Below are 13,839 nucleotides of genomic sequence, written 5' to 3' on the forward strand. Positions count from 1 at the left end.
TGACCAGAAATTAAAGTTATTTGTCGGCTGAAGGCCCCCAATAGTAACAACTCAAAAAACAATTTGACGGCTGAAGGTCTGGATAGCAAATTTTTGAGAAGCAATTAAACTTCCTCGAGAGATACTAAAATATTTTAAGGAACAATCAACATTTGAGTGTTAAGATATTTTGTCTAATTTCTTAATTCAAGTTACACTCAAAGCTGAAGGCCTTATTAACAAGAAATTCAAACTCTTTGTCGGCTGAAGGCCCAAATAGTAATAATTCAAAATTAAAATGTTGTTTTAAAAAATAATCATCACAATCTGACCAAATGAAGGGAGAAGTGGGCCTCAGACAGTGCTCCAAGGATCGACCTGGTAAATTCGCTCAACTTCGTAAAAGATGAGACCGATAGCAGAGAGTTGTATTCACTTAACCGGATGGCAACTCAAACTAGTGACAGTTTAAACGAAGACTGACACTCTTGCAAAATCTCCCTAACGTCTGATAACCAATACAAAGATGGAGTAACCCAGGCAAGGCGGAACCGGCAAACAGCACGGTGTCCTCTGAAACCGGTGTTTAGAACATCCAGGAGCAGAAGGAACCACTATGACCCAAGTAGTCCAAAAGAAACAAAATATCCGAACCACAGTCAAGGGCCGGCCGAAGTGGCCGTGCGGTTAAAGGCGCTGCAGTCTGGAACCGCACGACCGCTACGGTCGCAGGTTCGAATCCTGCCTCGGGCATGGATGTTTGTGATGTCCTTAGGTTAGTTAGGTTTAACTAGTTCTAAGTTCTAGGGGACTAATGACCTCAGCAGTTGAGTCCCATAGTGCTCAGAGCCATTTGAACCACAGTCAAGGAAGCTGTCTAACTACATGCCTTACTGAACAGCAGCGGCAAGGCGAGGAAAGGGACACTGCGCCCGAAAATACGCTAAACTCCAGGGCAGGTAACTGGGGCGTTAGCAGCCACTGGACAGAAAAATACCGCTGGTTGAACTTCACCAATAGACACAAGGAATTCAATGATTGATAATAAGAAGTTGGAGGACGACTAATTAATTTCGCCAATTCCAAACACTCCATTCGCTGCTCTTCGTCTCAGCGACCCTGCGAGCAGCAATGCGCGAACAAACGGCATGATCCCAAAGTAGTGGAGGTTTCACTACTGGGTTAACGTGCACTCAACTAAAACGTCCTGGGGCCGGTGGAGAACGAGGTTGTGGCCCTCGCAACTACAGCCCCCTGATCCGGCAGTGCCTGAGTGTCGCCAGCAGTCCTGGGTTGTCCTTGCACTGCCGGACCACACTGCTGCTCCGTCCCCACCGAACTCCCCGACGCACCGACCCGGAAAACACTTGACGTCCCTCCAAAGATAATACCACCGTACTAGATATCGATAATCGCTGCTGCTGCCACTCGCGGACAGGCGACGCTAGCAAACGTAGAGGCGCCAGTAAACACAAGAAGAAAACGAGACCCCACTATCCCCATTACACGATGCCAACCAACCAACGGCACCAAAGCGAGCCGCAACACGGCTCAAGTGCATTTTTTTTTTATTTCCAGTTTTGCTATTTCACGTACGTGAAGTGAATGTATCAGTACATATTTTTATTTATTTATTTATTGCCAAATTATAGACCTGTTACCTGATGTTTAAAACAGGTCGTACATCTTACAATTTTCGTTTTTCATCTGTTTACAGTTTTCTTTCCTTTTTTTTATCTACAACATTTACAAAGAATGGTTCAAAATAACAATAATTTGAGGTTGAAATATAAATAAAATTTTGTTGTTTTTAAGAAGAATATAAAAAGAAGATAGGATAGATGAGAGATATGTTAGTACCATCACCGAGTGTGACTGACGGTGAATACCTCGGAATGGTTTCATCGAGCCGTTGACCGCCAGTCTCTCTCACACACACACACACACAAACACACACACACACACACACAAATGGTTATTAGTAGAGAAATAATGTTTCTTATCCTATTTGTTACTAATCCTATGTATTAACTACATTAGGTGTGCATCCATGTACAGCATTTGGTGTTTTCTTGGCCAGATTGCCATCAATTTGCTTATTTACTATCACATCTCAGCTTCCTCCTCTTATTCCTCCTCATTGTCACTATTTTCGCTGTCACTGTAGGTATCGCTGTCCACCCTCTGGATATTGTTGTTACGCTGCACATAGGCATGTCTGTGATGTCGTGTCCGCATATACGCTTCATGTGTTGTTTTTGAAATACTGTTTGTCAGTGCGTTTAATTGTGCCCATTGTTCTTCTTCTCTTATTGCGGTGTATATATCTATGTCTGTATCTGTGTAATCTAAGTGTAGTGTATGTCTATTGTTCGCGTATTGCCCGCAGAAAAAGACAGTGTGTTCTGGGGAACCTTCTTCCCCGCATGTGCATGTAGGTGTCTGCCTCAGACTCACGCGGTTTAAGTGCGTGGGATAAGGTCCGTGTCCGGTTAAGAAATGTACCATACCGCGGCTGGGATCGATATGTCTCATTCTCAACCGCTCCCTTACGTCAGGGAGGAAGTCGTGCAGTCTACGTCCCTTATCACTTACATCCCACTCACCTTGCCACGTATCCAAACGCCAACTTTTAAGGTGACGTATCGTATCTATGGGCACACCGGTTATTGTGTGTACCTTATCTAGTCTCCCCACCTTTAACCAGTACCTTGCAGCTCTGTATTTGATCGTGATATCTATGGGGCATATTCCGAGCACCACACACAGTACATATGGCGTAAGGAGAGAGCAGTAGGTTCCCACGCTGGCTAGCAGAAGCGGTTGGGCGTCTGGCGCTTTCAGAGCCAGTGGGATGAGGTGCCGAGCCAGAAATCGCTCGTGACATCATCAAAGAGATACGCAGGGAAAGCACATTTATTCTGGTGCGAACCGAGAAATAGTTATTAAGAAATATTTCCTAACAAAAGTGGCCTTTTGCCACTCAAAAATGGTTCAAATGGCTCTGAGCACTATGGGACTCAACTGCTGTGGTCATCAGTCCCCTAGAACTTAGAACTACTTAAACCTAACTAACCTAAGGACATCACACACATCCATGCCCGAGGCAGGATTCGAACCTGCGACCGTAGCAGTCCCACGGTTCCGGACTGCGCGCCCAGAACCGCGGGACCACCGCGGCCGGCTTTTGCCACTCACACATTAGGAGTATGTGGGTGATAAACAATACCTTCCAGTAATTTCACAATAACAGGAAACGTTGATTTTAGTAAACAAATCAATAACTTTGGCATAACTGAAGATGTACGATCTTCTACGAACTATACCGATTGTAAGCTCAAGTTACAGACTGTGTGCCATAGTCTCCAGTCGTCGATAGGACGCCTTTCGATCCAGTCATGCGGTAAATCATGGTCTCGTACCGTTAATACTTAGCTTGTAATCAGCGTGAACAAGCTATTTTATGGTGTTTCTTAAATAAACGCACCATGATGGCATCCTGTGTAAAAATTATTTGCGCAAAAAAACTTCTTCCCGCTTCATTACATGAAACATAGACAGTAGTACTGAACTCTCAGAAGCCGATGGCGCTGCTGCGGCTCTACAAGGGAACGTAAAACTGCGAGAGTGTCTCCACGTAACAGGAAGAAAGAATTCCTACGCGGCGGCTCAGTAAATCAGTGCGAGGACGCGCTGGCTTAATTATCGCAAAACTCGGGTAGGAAAGCGGGGCCAGTACTGTAAGCCCCTTATGCCACCATATACGGACTCAACGGCTAAACTGAACATTTCTGGAGGTTTAGTACGAGTGGGGGATTCTCGAAAACTTGTTCACAGTGGATGTGCCTTGTTTTGACAAGCTGCTGTCGCTCGTACATGACGGGATTGGCGGAAATGAAACACTAATGAGGGAATTATAATTATCCGGGCTGTTATGCCGTGGCCGGTTGATGAATTCTGTGTCGACTCCCAACGTTTCGTCTCTGACTGCGGGAGACATCTTCAAGGGGGTCCGTAGCTCGATGGAAGGTCCAACACACTCGCTGTCTCGCTACTACAGTCAGTAGCGAGCCAGTGGGTGTGTCGGACCTTCCATCGAGCTACGGATCCCCTTGAAGATGTCTCCCGCAGTCGGAGACGAAACGTTGGGAATCGACACAGAATTCATCAACCGACCACGGCATAACAGCCCGGATAATTATAATGGACATGATATTTCCGGCCGTGAAAGTCTAGATTTTAGTAATGAGGAAAGCCATTTCACAATAGTATGACCACAAAGATCCAAAACGGCATTTACAGTCCTCATTGGTAGCGGCTGGCACAACTTCTCTGACTCTTGCGGCTATTCTCTCAACACTATCCTTTCTGGCGCTATCCTTTCTGGCGTGCTCAAATAATACGAAAGATGCAACCAAGTAAAACACGTGCGCTACTTTCAGCAATTCAGGTGATACGTACACCTGTTGAAAGTAAAATTCTCGTCAGATTTAAGTAACACATATACAGGGTTGTCCATTGATAGTGACCGGGCCAAATACGAGGTGCATTCAAGTTCTAAGGCCGATTTTTTTTTCTCCGGACTGGAAAGAGATAGAAACATGCGCATTGTTTTAAAATGAGGCCGCGTTCATTGTCAATACGTCCCAGAGATGGTAGCACCGTACACCAGATGGAATTTTACCGCCAGCGGCGAGAATGAGAACTGTTTTAAATACTTAAAATGGCGACGTTTTCCTTACTTAACAGCGTGCAATCATTCGTTTTCTGAATTTGCGTGGTGTGAAACTAATTGAAATTCATCGACAGTTGAAGGAGACATGTGGTGATGGAGTTATGGATGTGTCGAAAGTGAGTTTGTGGGTGCGACAGTTTAATGAAGGCAGAACATCGTGTGACAACAAACCGAAACAACCTCGGGCTCGCACAAGCCGGTCTGACGACATGATCGAGAAAGTGGAGAGAATTGTTTTGGGGGATCGCCGAATGACTGTTGAACAGATCGCCTCCAGAGTTGGCATTTCTGTGGGTTCTGTGCACACAATCCTGCATGACGACCTGAAAATGCGAAAAGTGTCATCCAGGTGGGTGCCACGAATGCTGACGGACGACCACACGGCTGCCCGTGTGGCATGTTGCCAAGCAATGTTGACGCGCAACGACAGCATGAATGGGACTTTCTTTTCGTCGGTTGTGACAATGGATGAGACGTGGATGCCGTTTTTTCATTCCAGAAGCAAAGCGCCAGTCAGCTCAATGGAAGCACACAGATTCACCGCCACCAAAAAAATTTCGGGTAACCGCCAGTGCTGAAAAAATGATGGTGTCCATGTTGTGGGACAGCGAGAGCGTAATCCTTACCCATTGCGTTCCAAAGGGCACTACGGTAACAGGTGCATCCTACGAAAATGTTTTGAAGAACAAATTCCTTCCTGCACTGCAACAAAAACGTCCGGGAAGGGCTGCGCGTGTGCTGTTTCACCAAGACAACGCACCCGCACATCGAGCTAACGTTACGCAACAGTTTCTTCGTGATAACAACTTTGAAGTGATTCCTCATGCTCGCTACTCACCTGACCTGGCTCCTAGTGACTTTTGGCTTTTTCCAACAATGAAACTCTCCGTGGCCGCACATTCACCAGCCGTGCTGCTATTGCCTCAGCGATTTTCCAGTGGTCAAAACAGACTCCTAAAGAAGCCTTCGCCGCTGCCATTGAATCATGGCGTCAGCGTTGTGAAAAATGTGTACGTCTGCAGGGTGATTACGTCGAGAAGTAACGCCAGTTTCATCGATTTCGGGTGAGTAGTTAATTAGAAAAAAAAAATCGGAGGCCTTAGAACTTGAATGCACCTCGTATCTCACGAAATAAGCATCAAACTAAAAAACTACAAAGAACGAAACTTGTGTAGCTTGAAGGGGGAAACCGGATGGCACTATGGTTGGCGTGCTAGATGGCACTGCCATAGGTCAAACGGATATCAGCTGCGTTTTTTTAAATAGGAACTCCCATTTTTTTATTACGTAATGAAATATGAATGTTTTAGTTGGAACATTTTTTCCGCTTTGTGGTTGATGGTGCTATAATAGTCACAAACGTACAAGTACGTGGTATCACGTAACATTCCGCCAGTGCGGACGATATCTGCTTCGTGATACATTATCCGTGTTAAAATGAACCTTTTACCAATTGCGGAAAAGGTCGATATCGCGTTTATACAGGGTGTTACAAAAAGGTACGGTCAAACTTTCAGGAGACATTCCTCACACACAAAGAAGGAAAATATGTTATGTGGACATGTGTCCGGAAACGCTTACTTTCCATGTTAGAGCTCATTTTATTACATCTCTTCAAATCACATTCATCATGGAATGGAAACACACAGCAACAGAACGTACCAGCGTGACTTCAAATACTTTGTTACAGGAAATGTTCAAAATGTCCTCCGTTAGCGAGGATACATGCATCCACCCTCCGTCGCATGGAATCCCTGATACGCTGATGGAGCCCTGGAGAGTGGCGTATTGTATAACAGCCGTCCGCAATACGAGCACGAAGAGTCTCTACATTTGGTACCGGGGTTGCGTAGACAAGAGCTTTCAAATGCCCCCATAAATGAAAGTCAAGAGGGTTGAGGTCAGGAGAGCGTGGAGGCCATGGAATTGGTCCGCCTCTACCAATCCATCGGTGACCGAATCTGTTGTTGAGAAGCGTACGAACACTTCGACTGAAATGTGCAGGAGCTCCATCGTGCATGAACCACATGTTATGTCGTACTTGTAAAGGCACATGTTCTAGCAGCACAGGTAGAGTATCCCGTATGAAATCATGATAACGTGCTCCATTGAGCGTAGGTGGAAGAACATGGGGCCCAATCAAGACATCACCAATAATGCCTACCCAAACGTTCACAGAAAATCTGTGTTGATGACGTGATTGCACAATTGCGTGCGGATTCTCGTCAGTCCACACATGTTGATTGTGAAAATTTACAATTTGATCACGTTGGAATAAAGCCTCATCCGTAAAGAGAACATTTGCACTGAAATGAGGATTGACTCATTGTTGGATGAACCATTCGCAGAAGTGTATCCGTGGAGGCCAGTCAGCTGCTAATAGTGCCTGCACACGCTGTACATGGTACGGAAACAACTGGTTCTCCCGTAGCACTCTCTATACAGTGACGTGGTCAACGTTACCTTGTACAGCAGCAACTTCTCTGACGCTGACATTAGGGTTATCGTCAACTGCACGAAGAATTACCTCGTCCATTGCAGGTGTCCTCGTCGTTCTAGGTCTTCCCCAGTCGCGAGTCATAGGCTGGAATGTTCCGCGCTCCCTAAGACGCCGATCAATTGCTTCGAACGTCTTCCTGTCGGGATACCTTCGTTCTGGAAATCTGTCTCGATACAAACGTACCGCACCACGGCTATTGCCCCGTGCTAATCCATACATCAAATGGGCATCTGCCAACTCCGCATTTGTAAACATTGCACTGACTGCAAAACCACGTTCGTGATGAACACTAACCTGTTGATGCTACATACTGATGTGCTTGATGCTAGTACTGTAGAGCAATGAGTCGCATGTCAACACAAACACCGAAGTCAACATTACCTTCCTTCAATTGGGCCAACTGTCGGTGAATCGAGGAAGTTCAGAACATACTGACGAAACTAAAATGAGCTCTAACAAGGAAATTAAGCGTTTCCGGACACAAGTCCACATAACATCTTTTCTTTATTTGTGTGAGGAATGTTTCCTGAAAGTTTGGCCGTACCTTTTTTTAACACCCTGTATATGGCTATTGTGATCAGATGCACAACAGGCGTGTGCTATGTATGCTGCTCGGTATCCTGGAGGACATCATCCAAGTGTCCGGACCGTTCGCCGGAAAGTTACGTTATTTAAGGAAACAGGAAGTGGTCAGCCACATGTGAAATGTCAACCACGACCTGCAAAAAATAATGATGCCCAAGTAGGTGTTTTAGCTGCTGTCGCGGCTAATCCGCATATCAGTAGCAGACAAACTGCGCGAGAATCGGGAATCTCAAAAACGTCGGTGTTGAGAATGCTACATCAACATCGATTGCACCCGTACCATATTTCTATGCACCAGGAATTGCATGGCGACGACTTTGAACGTCGTGTACAGTTCTGCCACTGGGCACAAAAGAAATTACGGTGCGATGGTAGATTTTTTTCACGCGTTCTTTTTAGCGACGAAGCGTCATTCACCAACAGCGGTAACGTAAACCGGCATATAATGCACTACTGGGCAACAAAAAATCCACGATGGCTGCGACAAGTGGAACATCAGCGACCTTGGCGTGTTAATGTATGGTGCGGCATTATGGGAGGAAGGATAATTGGCCCCCATTTTATCGATGGCAATCTAAATGGTGCAATGTATGCTGATTTCCTACTAAAAGATGTTTCACTGCATGATAGAATCGCGATGTACTTCCAACGTGATGGATGTCCGGCATATAGGTAGCGTGCTGTTGAAGCGGAATGAATAGCATATTTCATGACAGGTGGATTGGTCATCGAAGCACCATACCATGCCCCGCACGTTCACCGGATCTGACGTCCCCGGATTTCTTTCTGTGGGGAAAGTTGAAGGATATTTGCTATCGTGATCCACAGACAACGCCTGACAACATGCGTCAGCGCATTGTCAATGCATGTGCGAACATTACGGAAGGCGAAGTACTCGTTGTTGAGAGGAATGTCGTTACACGTATTGCCAAATATATTGAGGTTGACGGACATGATTTTGAGCATTTATTGCATTAATGTGATATTTACAGGTAATCACGCTGTAACAGCATGTGTTCTCAGAAATGATGAGTTCACAAAGTTACATGTATCACACTGGAACAACCGAATTAAAATGTTCAAAGGTACCTACGTTCTGGATTTTAATTTAAAAAACCTATCTGTTACCAGCTGTTCGTCTAAAATTGTGAGCCATATGTTTGTGACTATTACAGCGCCATATATCACAAAGATAAAAAAGTGGTGCAACTAAAACATTCATATTTCTTTACGTACTACACGAATGTGTAATAAAAATGAGGGTTCCTATTTTAAAAAACGCTGTTGATATCCGTTTAGACCTATGGCAGCGCCATCTAGCGGGCCAACCATAGCGCCACCTGGTTTCCCCCTTCAAGGTAGACAAGTTTAGTTCTTTGTAGTTTTTTCGTTTGACGCTTATTTCGTGAGATACTCGGCCCGGTCACGATCAATGAACCGCCCTGTATAGTCGGAATTAAACTTTTTTAATCGTACCTTACTATTGTACGGCATGTCTAGAAGATCATTTAGACACATTTCCTTGTTGTGTGCCTCGAGAAGCACGCTTATATTTTCTTTGTTTCCTTCCATTTCTACAACAAGAAGCTATCATAAGATACACAGCTTTTCTCAACGGTAATACAAAAAAAAAGGATTTTCATTTTTTTATTACTGTATTTATGAAAATTACTCACCTAACAAAGGAAGACTATCTTGCGCGATGGCCAAAAGAGTTCTCGAGAGGTCACGTATTTCTCGTGTGTTGACGACAAATAAAACCAATAACAAGCAGAAAGGCTGCTCGAAATGCTGCGTTCTGCACACGCGTGGCTTACACTACCACTACTGTGCAAGAGCGAATCCGCGGGCAGAATCGCAGTTTCGCCCGTCCTGCCGATAGGTGGCGGGGTGTCTACACCTTACATCTATCCGTTAGATGAGTCGTGTTAACCGGCTTTAAAGTCTGTTGCCGTCTGCGACCGTTCGCCACAGAATCATGTGCTCTAGAGCAGCAGCACTCCGTCGCTAGGCCACAAGTGGCCCATCGGGGCCGTCCGACCGTCGTGTCATCCTCAGTAGAGGATGCTGGTAGGAGGGGCTTCTGGTCAGCACACCGCTCTCCCGGCCGCTATGATGGTTTTCTTTGACCGGAGCCGCTACTATTAGGTCGAGTAGCTCCTCAATTGGCATCACGAGGCTGAGTGCTCCCCGAAAACTGGCAACAGTGCATGGCGGCCTGGGTGGTCACCCATCCAAGTGCCGGCAACGCCCGACATCGCTTAACTTCGCTGAACTCACGGGAACCGGTGGATCCACTGCGGCAAGGCCGTTGCCTCAATTATACCCTATGGGGCAAAATAAAATTTTTCATGGGGTAAAAAAAAGGGTTTAATAGTGTTTGGGTCTCGAAATTGAACTGTTTCCAAAAGATCATTATTATGATGATCACTATTTCATAAAACTGTAATACTGCTTACATAAGTTACCAATAATTACATTTTTTATTTCAAATACTAGTATTAACGCGTGTGACAGTGTGGTGGAGGTTACAGCTTGTGAAACGAATATATGAGCATCATCTTCCTTGCTCCTCAGATAGTCCACTTACTGGACACACTCTTCATATCATCGATCTGTGACAATAAAATTGATACATATATGCTTCAATTTCTCATGAAAATTCCTTCCCGGGTTGAATGTAGTTCCCACAATGGACACCAAACTGCTTCATTACTCACTTCGCTACAATAAACGGTCTGATTGAGATCGCAGCTGTAATTATGTAATGTCTACTACATTCCTGTGCGGCAGTGGTTAGACGCAAAGTATTGGCAGCCAACGTCTTCCAATCTCTTACCATCTCAAGGGTAAGGAGTCCAGGAATCTAGTGGTACACAATGAGTAGGTATAGTGTACATCCCTCGACTCGGTTGATTTTCAAAATGGGACTGCAGGGTGTGAGTGAAACAAGTGTCTCTAGGGGGAGGAGTGGTACACAGGCGGCACGTTTTTTAAGAAATATTTACCATCAATGTGGGTAATTAGCTTTCTTTTCTGAGGAGGAGTAGTAGGTAGCACTCGCGATGCACTGAGAATTACTTCATCATTCTACAAATATAAGTGTTGTTAGAATCAAGTGCCGGCCGGGGTGGCCGAGCGGTTCTAGGGGCTTCAATCTGGAACCTCGCGACCGCTACGGTCGCAGGTTCGAATACTGCCTCGGGCATGGATGTGTATGATGGCCTTAGGTTAGTTACGTTTAAGTAGTTCTAAGTTATAGAGGACTGATGACCTTAGAAGTTAAGTCCCATAGTCCACAGAACCATTTGAACCATTTTAGAATCAAGTCATAACAATTGTCTCATTGACTCATTATATCGGGGTTCAATAAGACACCTACGAAAACTAAATATCATTTAATATTAAAAGCTTTCAAAGAAAAAATTATTTTTCATTTTGAGGTTTACTTAGAGGCTTGATGCTGGGGACACGGGGTGATAACTACTCAATATCTGATTGCTCTCTGATTAATAGTCCCACAAAGGTTGGTAACCACTAGAGTGTCTGGTTTTCTGCGCTTGCGCAGGCGTCAGTCCGTAGTGCTTGTTCACAAAAAGAAGAGCCATGCCTCCCTAGTTCTGAGTCGTTAAAATTCAGTCCGGTTCAATCGTGTTTAGCGTCCGGCCGCTGCCAACCTCAGGGATGTAATAATGAACTGCGCGTAGCCATTGTAAAGTGACTAGTGAGCTTCGCTACGTTCCTTAGTGAAGTTCTACACTGCATTATGAGTGACGAAGAGGTTCCTGGCCCATCGCGGACAACGCCAAATACTCCATTCACTCCACAGAGAAGAGCAAAGGGTAGCACACTACGGAGTCGAGAAAGAAGAGTAATAAGTAATGTCGATAAATGCTGCGAATAAGAGAGCAAAAATAAAAAATTGCTCCACCCACTTTCGCAGCCAGTAACACGAACAGTTACTTATACAGGGGTGAGCGTCAGTTCCATGAAAAGAATACGTAGATTTTCTAAAGACAACCCTGGAAAATCACCAGAAACTCCCGGCAAAAAAAAAGACAAATTTCAGTTCAAATTTTTCAGTTCGACATTGCTTTGAATCTGCCTTACCGTTCGTCTGAATTATTGTAATCGTTTTGCTTGTATGGTGTGAAAGTATTGGTTGGTTGGTTGTTTTGGGGAAGGAGGCCAGACAGCGAGGTCATCGGTCTCATCGGATTAGGGAAGGACGGGGAAGGAAGTCGGCCGTGCCCTTTGAAAGGAACCATCCCGGCATTTGCCTGGAGCGATTTAGGGAAATCACGGAAAACCTAAATCAGGATGGCCGGGCGCGGGATTGAACAGACGTCCTTCCGAATGCGAGTCCAGTGTGTAACCACTGCGCCACCTGGCTCGGTTGTGAAAGTATTTCTTGTTCTCCAATAGCCATATAAAATTGAGTCTAAAGCTGTAAATTAGTCATTTCTTTGCAATTCGCTTTGTAGCGTAGCGGTTATGGTCCTTGACTGCTGTACCGAAGGTGACGGGCACGAATCCTGTTACACCGCAATCTTTTTAATATTAATAGCAAGGACTGTTATAATCACTGTTACTCAATTCAGTTAAATGTGACTGCATAGAACGACACCAGGGACCATAACCTACTGCACTAACACTACTCTGGGTTCGATTTCCGGATGGGTCGGAGATTTTCTCCGCTCAGGGACTGGGTGTTGTGTTGTCCTAATCGGCGTCATTTCATCCCCATCCGGCGCGCAAGTCGCCGAAGTGGCGTCAAATCGAAAGACTTGCACCCGGCGAACGGTCTACCCGACGGGAGGCCCTTAGTCACACGACATTCACAATCAGGTTTATGCCTTGCAGTTTTTCGTTGCTCGGTATTGCCCAGTTCACAGCCTTGTACCACGTGCCATCAGAAAAGTGGCGCAGCAAGAAAAAATACTACTCATGCTAGCCCAAACAGTACAAGGGTCAAAGACACTGCCCTTACACCTTTTAGAGCCATGAACGAAGTCAACGCTGAGATCCTGAAAAGTGACGGTCGTGCAGTGAATGATACTCCAGCTCGCCACCAGTACTGCAACTCATAAGTCGGAGGGCAGGCTTTCTGATGCAACGAATGATGAATTTCTACATGTTTAGGCGTTCTGCGTATATCTGGGGATCGTAAGTATACTAACGGTCTCATTCTCGAGAGCTAACAGTACAGAATCTTCTTACGGGGCTCCGGAACGCCCTATACTTGCAATGTTAAAATAACGCTTATAAATTACATCTTTCCTCACAAAGTATTTGAGGTAGGAAGTTGAACTTTTTACAAATTATTTATTGGGTATGGGCTACAACTTAACACAGGGATTTTACAAAATTTTAGTTCAGTTATTAAAGATGATTTTCTTTCAATTGTAATGAAAATTCACAACATTTTTTTGCAATTTTTTCTTTATATATTCAAAAATATACGGTTTTTGGAAAAAGGCTGTGTTAAATTATGCAGAAGGTACTGTGTAACATTTACTGAAAGTTTGAAACAAATATGTTTGGAAGATCCTTAGAAAACATCTAATTAGTATGAGAAAATAAAAGTTTTGGGAATCGAGCGACAAAGATTGGCTTAACTTTTTAGTGCATTCCAGGTCCATAGGATGGATTATCTTCATCCTCTGCAAACTCCTCCTCCAGCTTCCTCTTGTTCCTCCTCCTGTTTACTCTTGCTTGTATTTCTAGACTCTTTACAGCCCTGTCCGCAGCCCGAAGGCGTTCCTTGTCTAAAGCAAGCATCGCTCGTACCATGTTAGAACCTATCTTCATTCCCATATTTCTAAATACCTTGCACCTTACAATGTTGCCATCATTGAAAGTCGCAACAGCATCATACACACCAAAGTGAAGTGTTTCTATTCCAACAAATACAGTCTTGGGGATTCTCGACCATATAACACTGTTTACACTTTCATTGGGGTTTTGAGTTTTTCCGTGAATACACTTTTTCAACAGTTCAGGTGCTGCTAAGTCTCTGAAAATAGGTTTTATCACCTCC

This window comes from Schistocerca nitens, chromosome 12 (genome assembly GCF_023898315.1).
Source record: "Schistocerca nitens isolate TAMUIC-IGC-003100 chromosome 12, iqSchNite1.1, whole genome shotgun sequence".
Taxonomy (NCBI): domain Eukaryota; kingdom Metazoa; phylum Arthropoda; class Insecta; order Orthoptera; family Acrididae; genus Schistocerca; species Schistocerca nitens.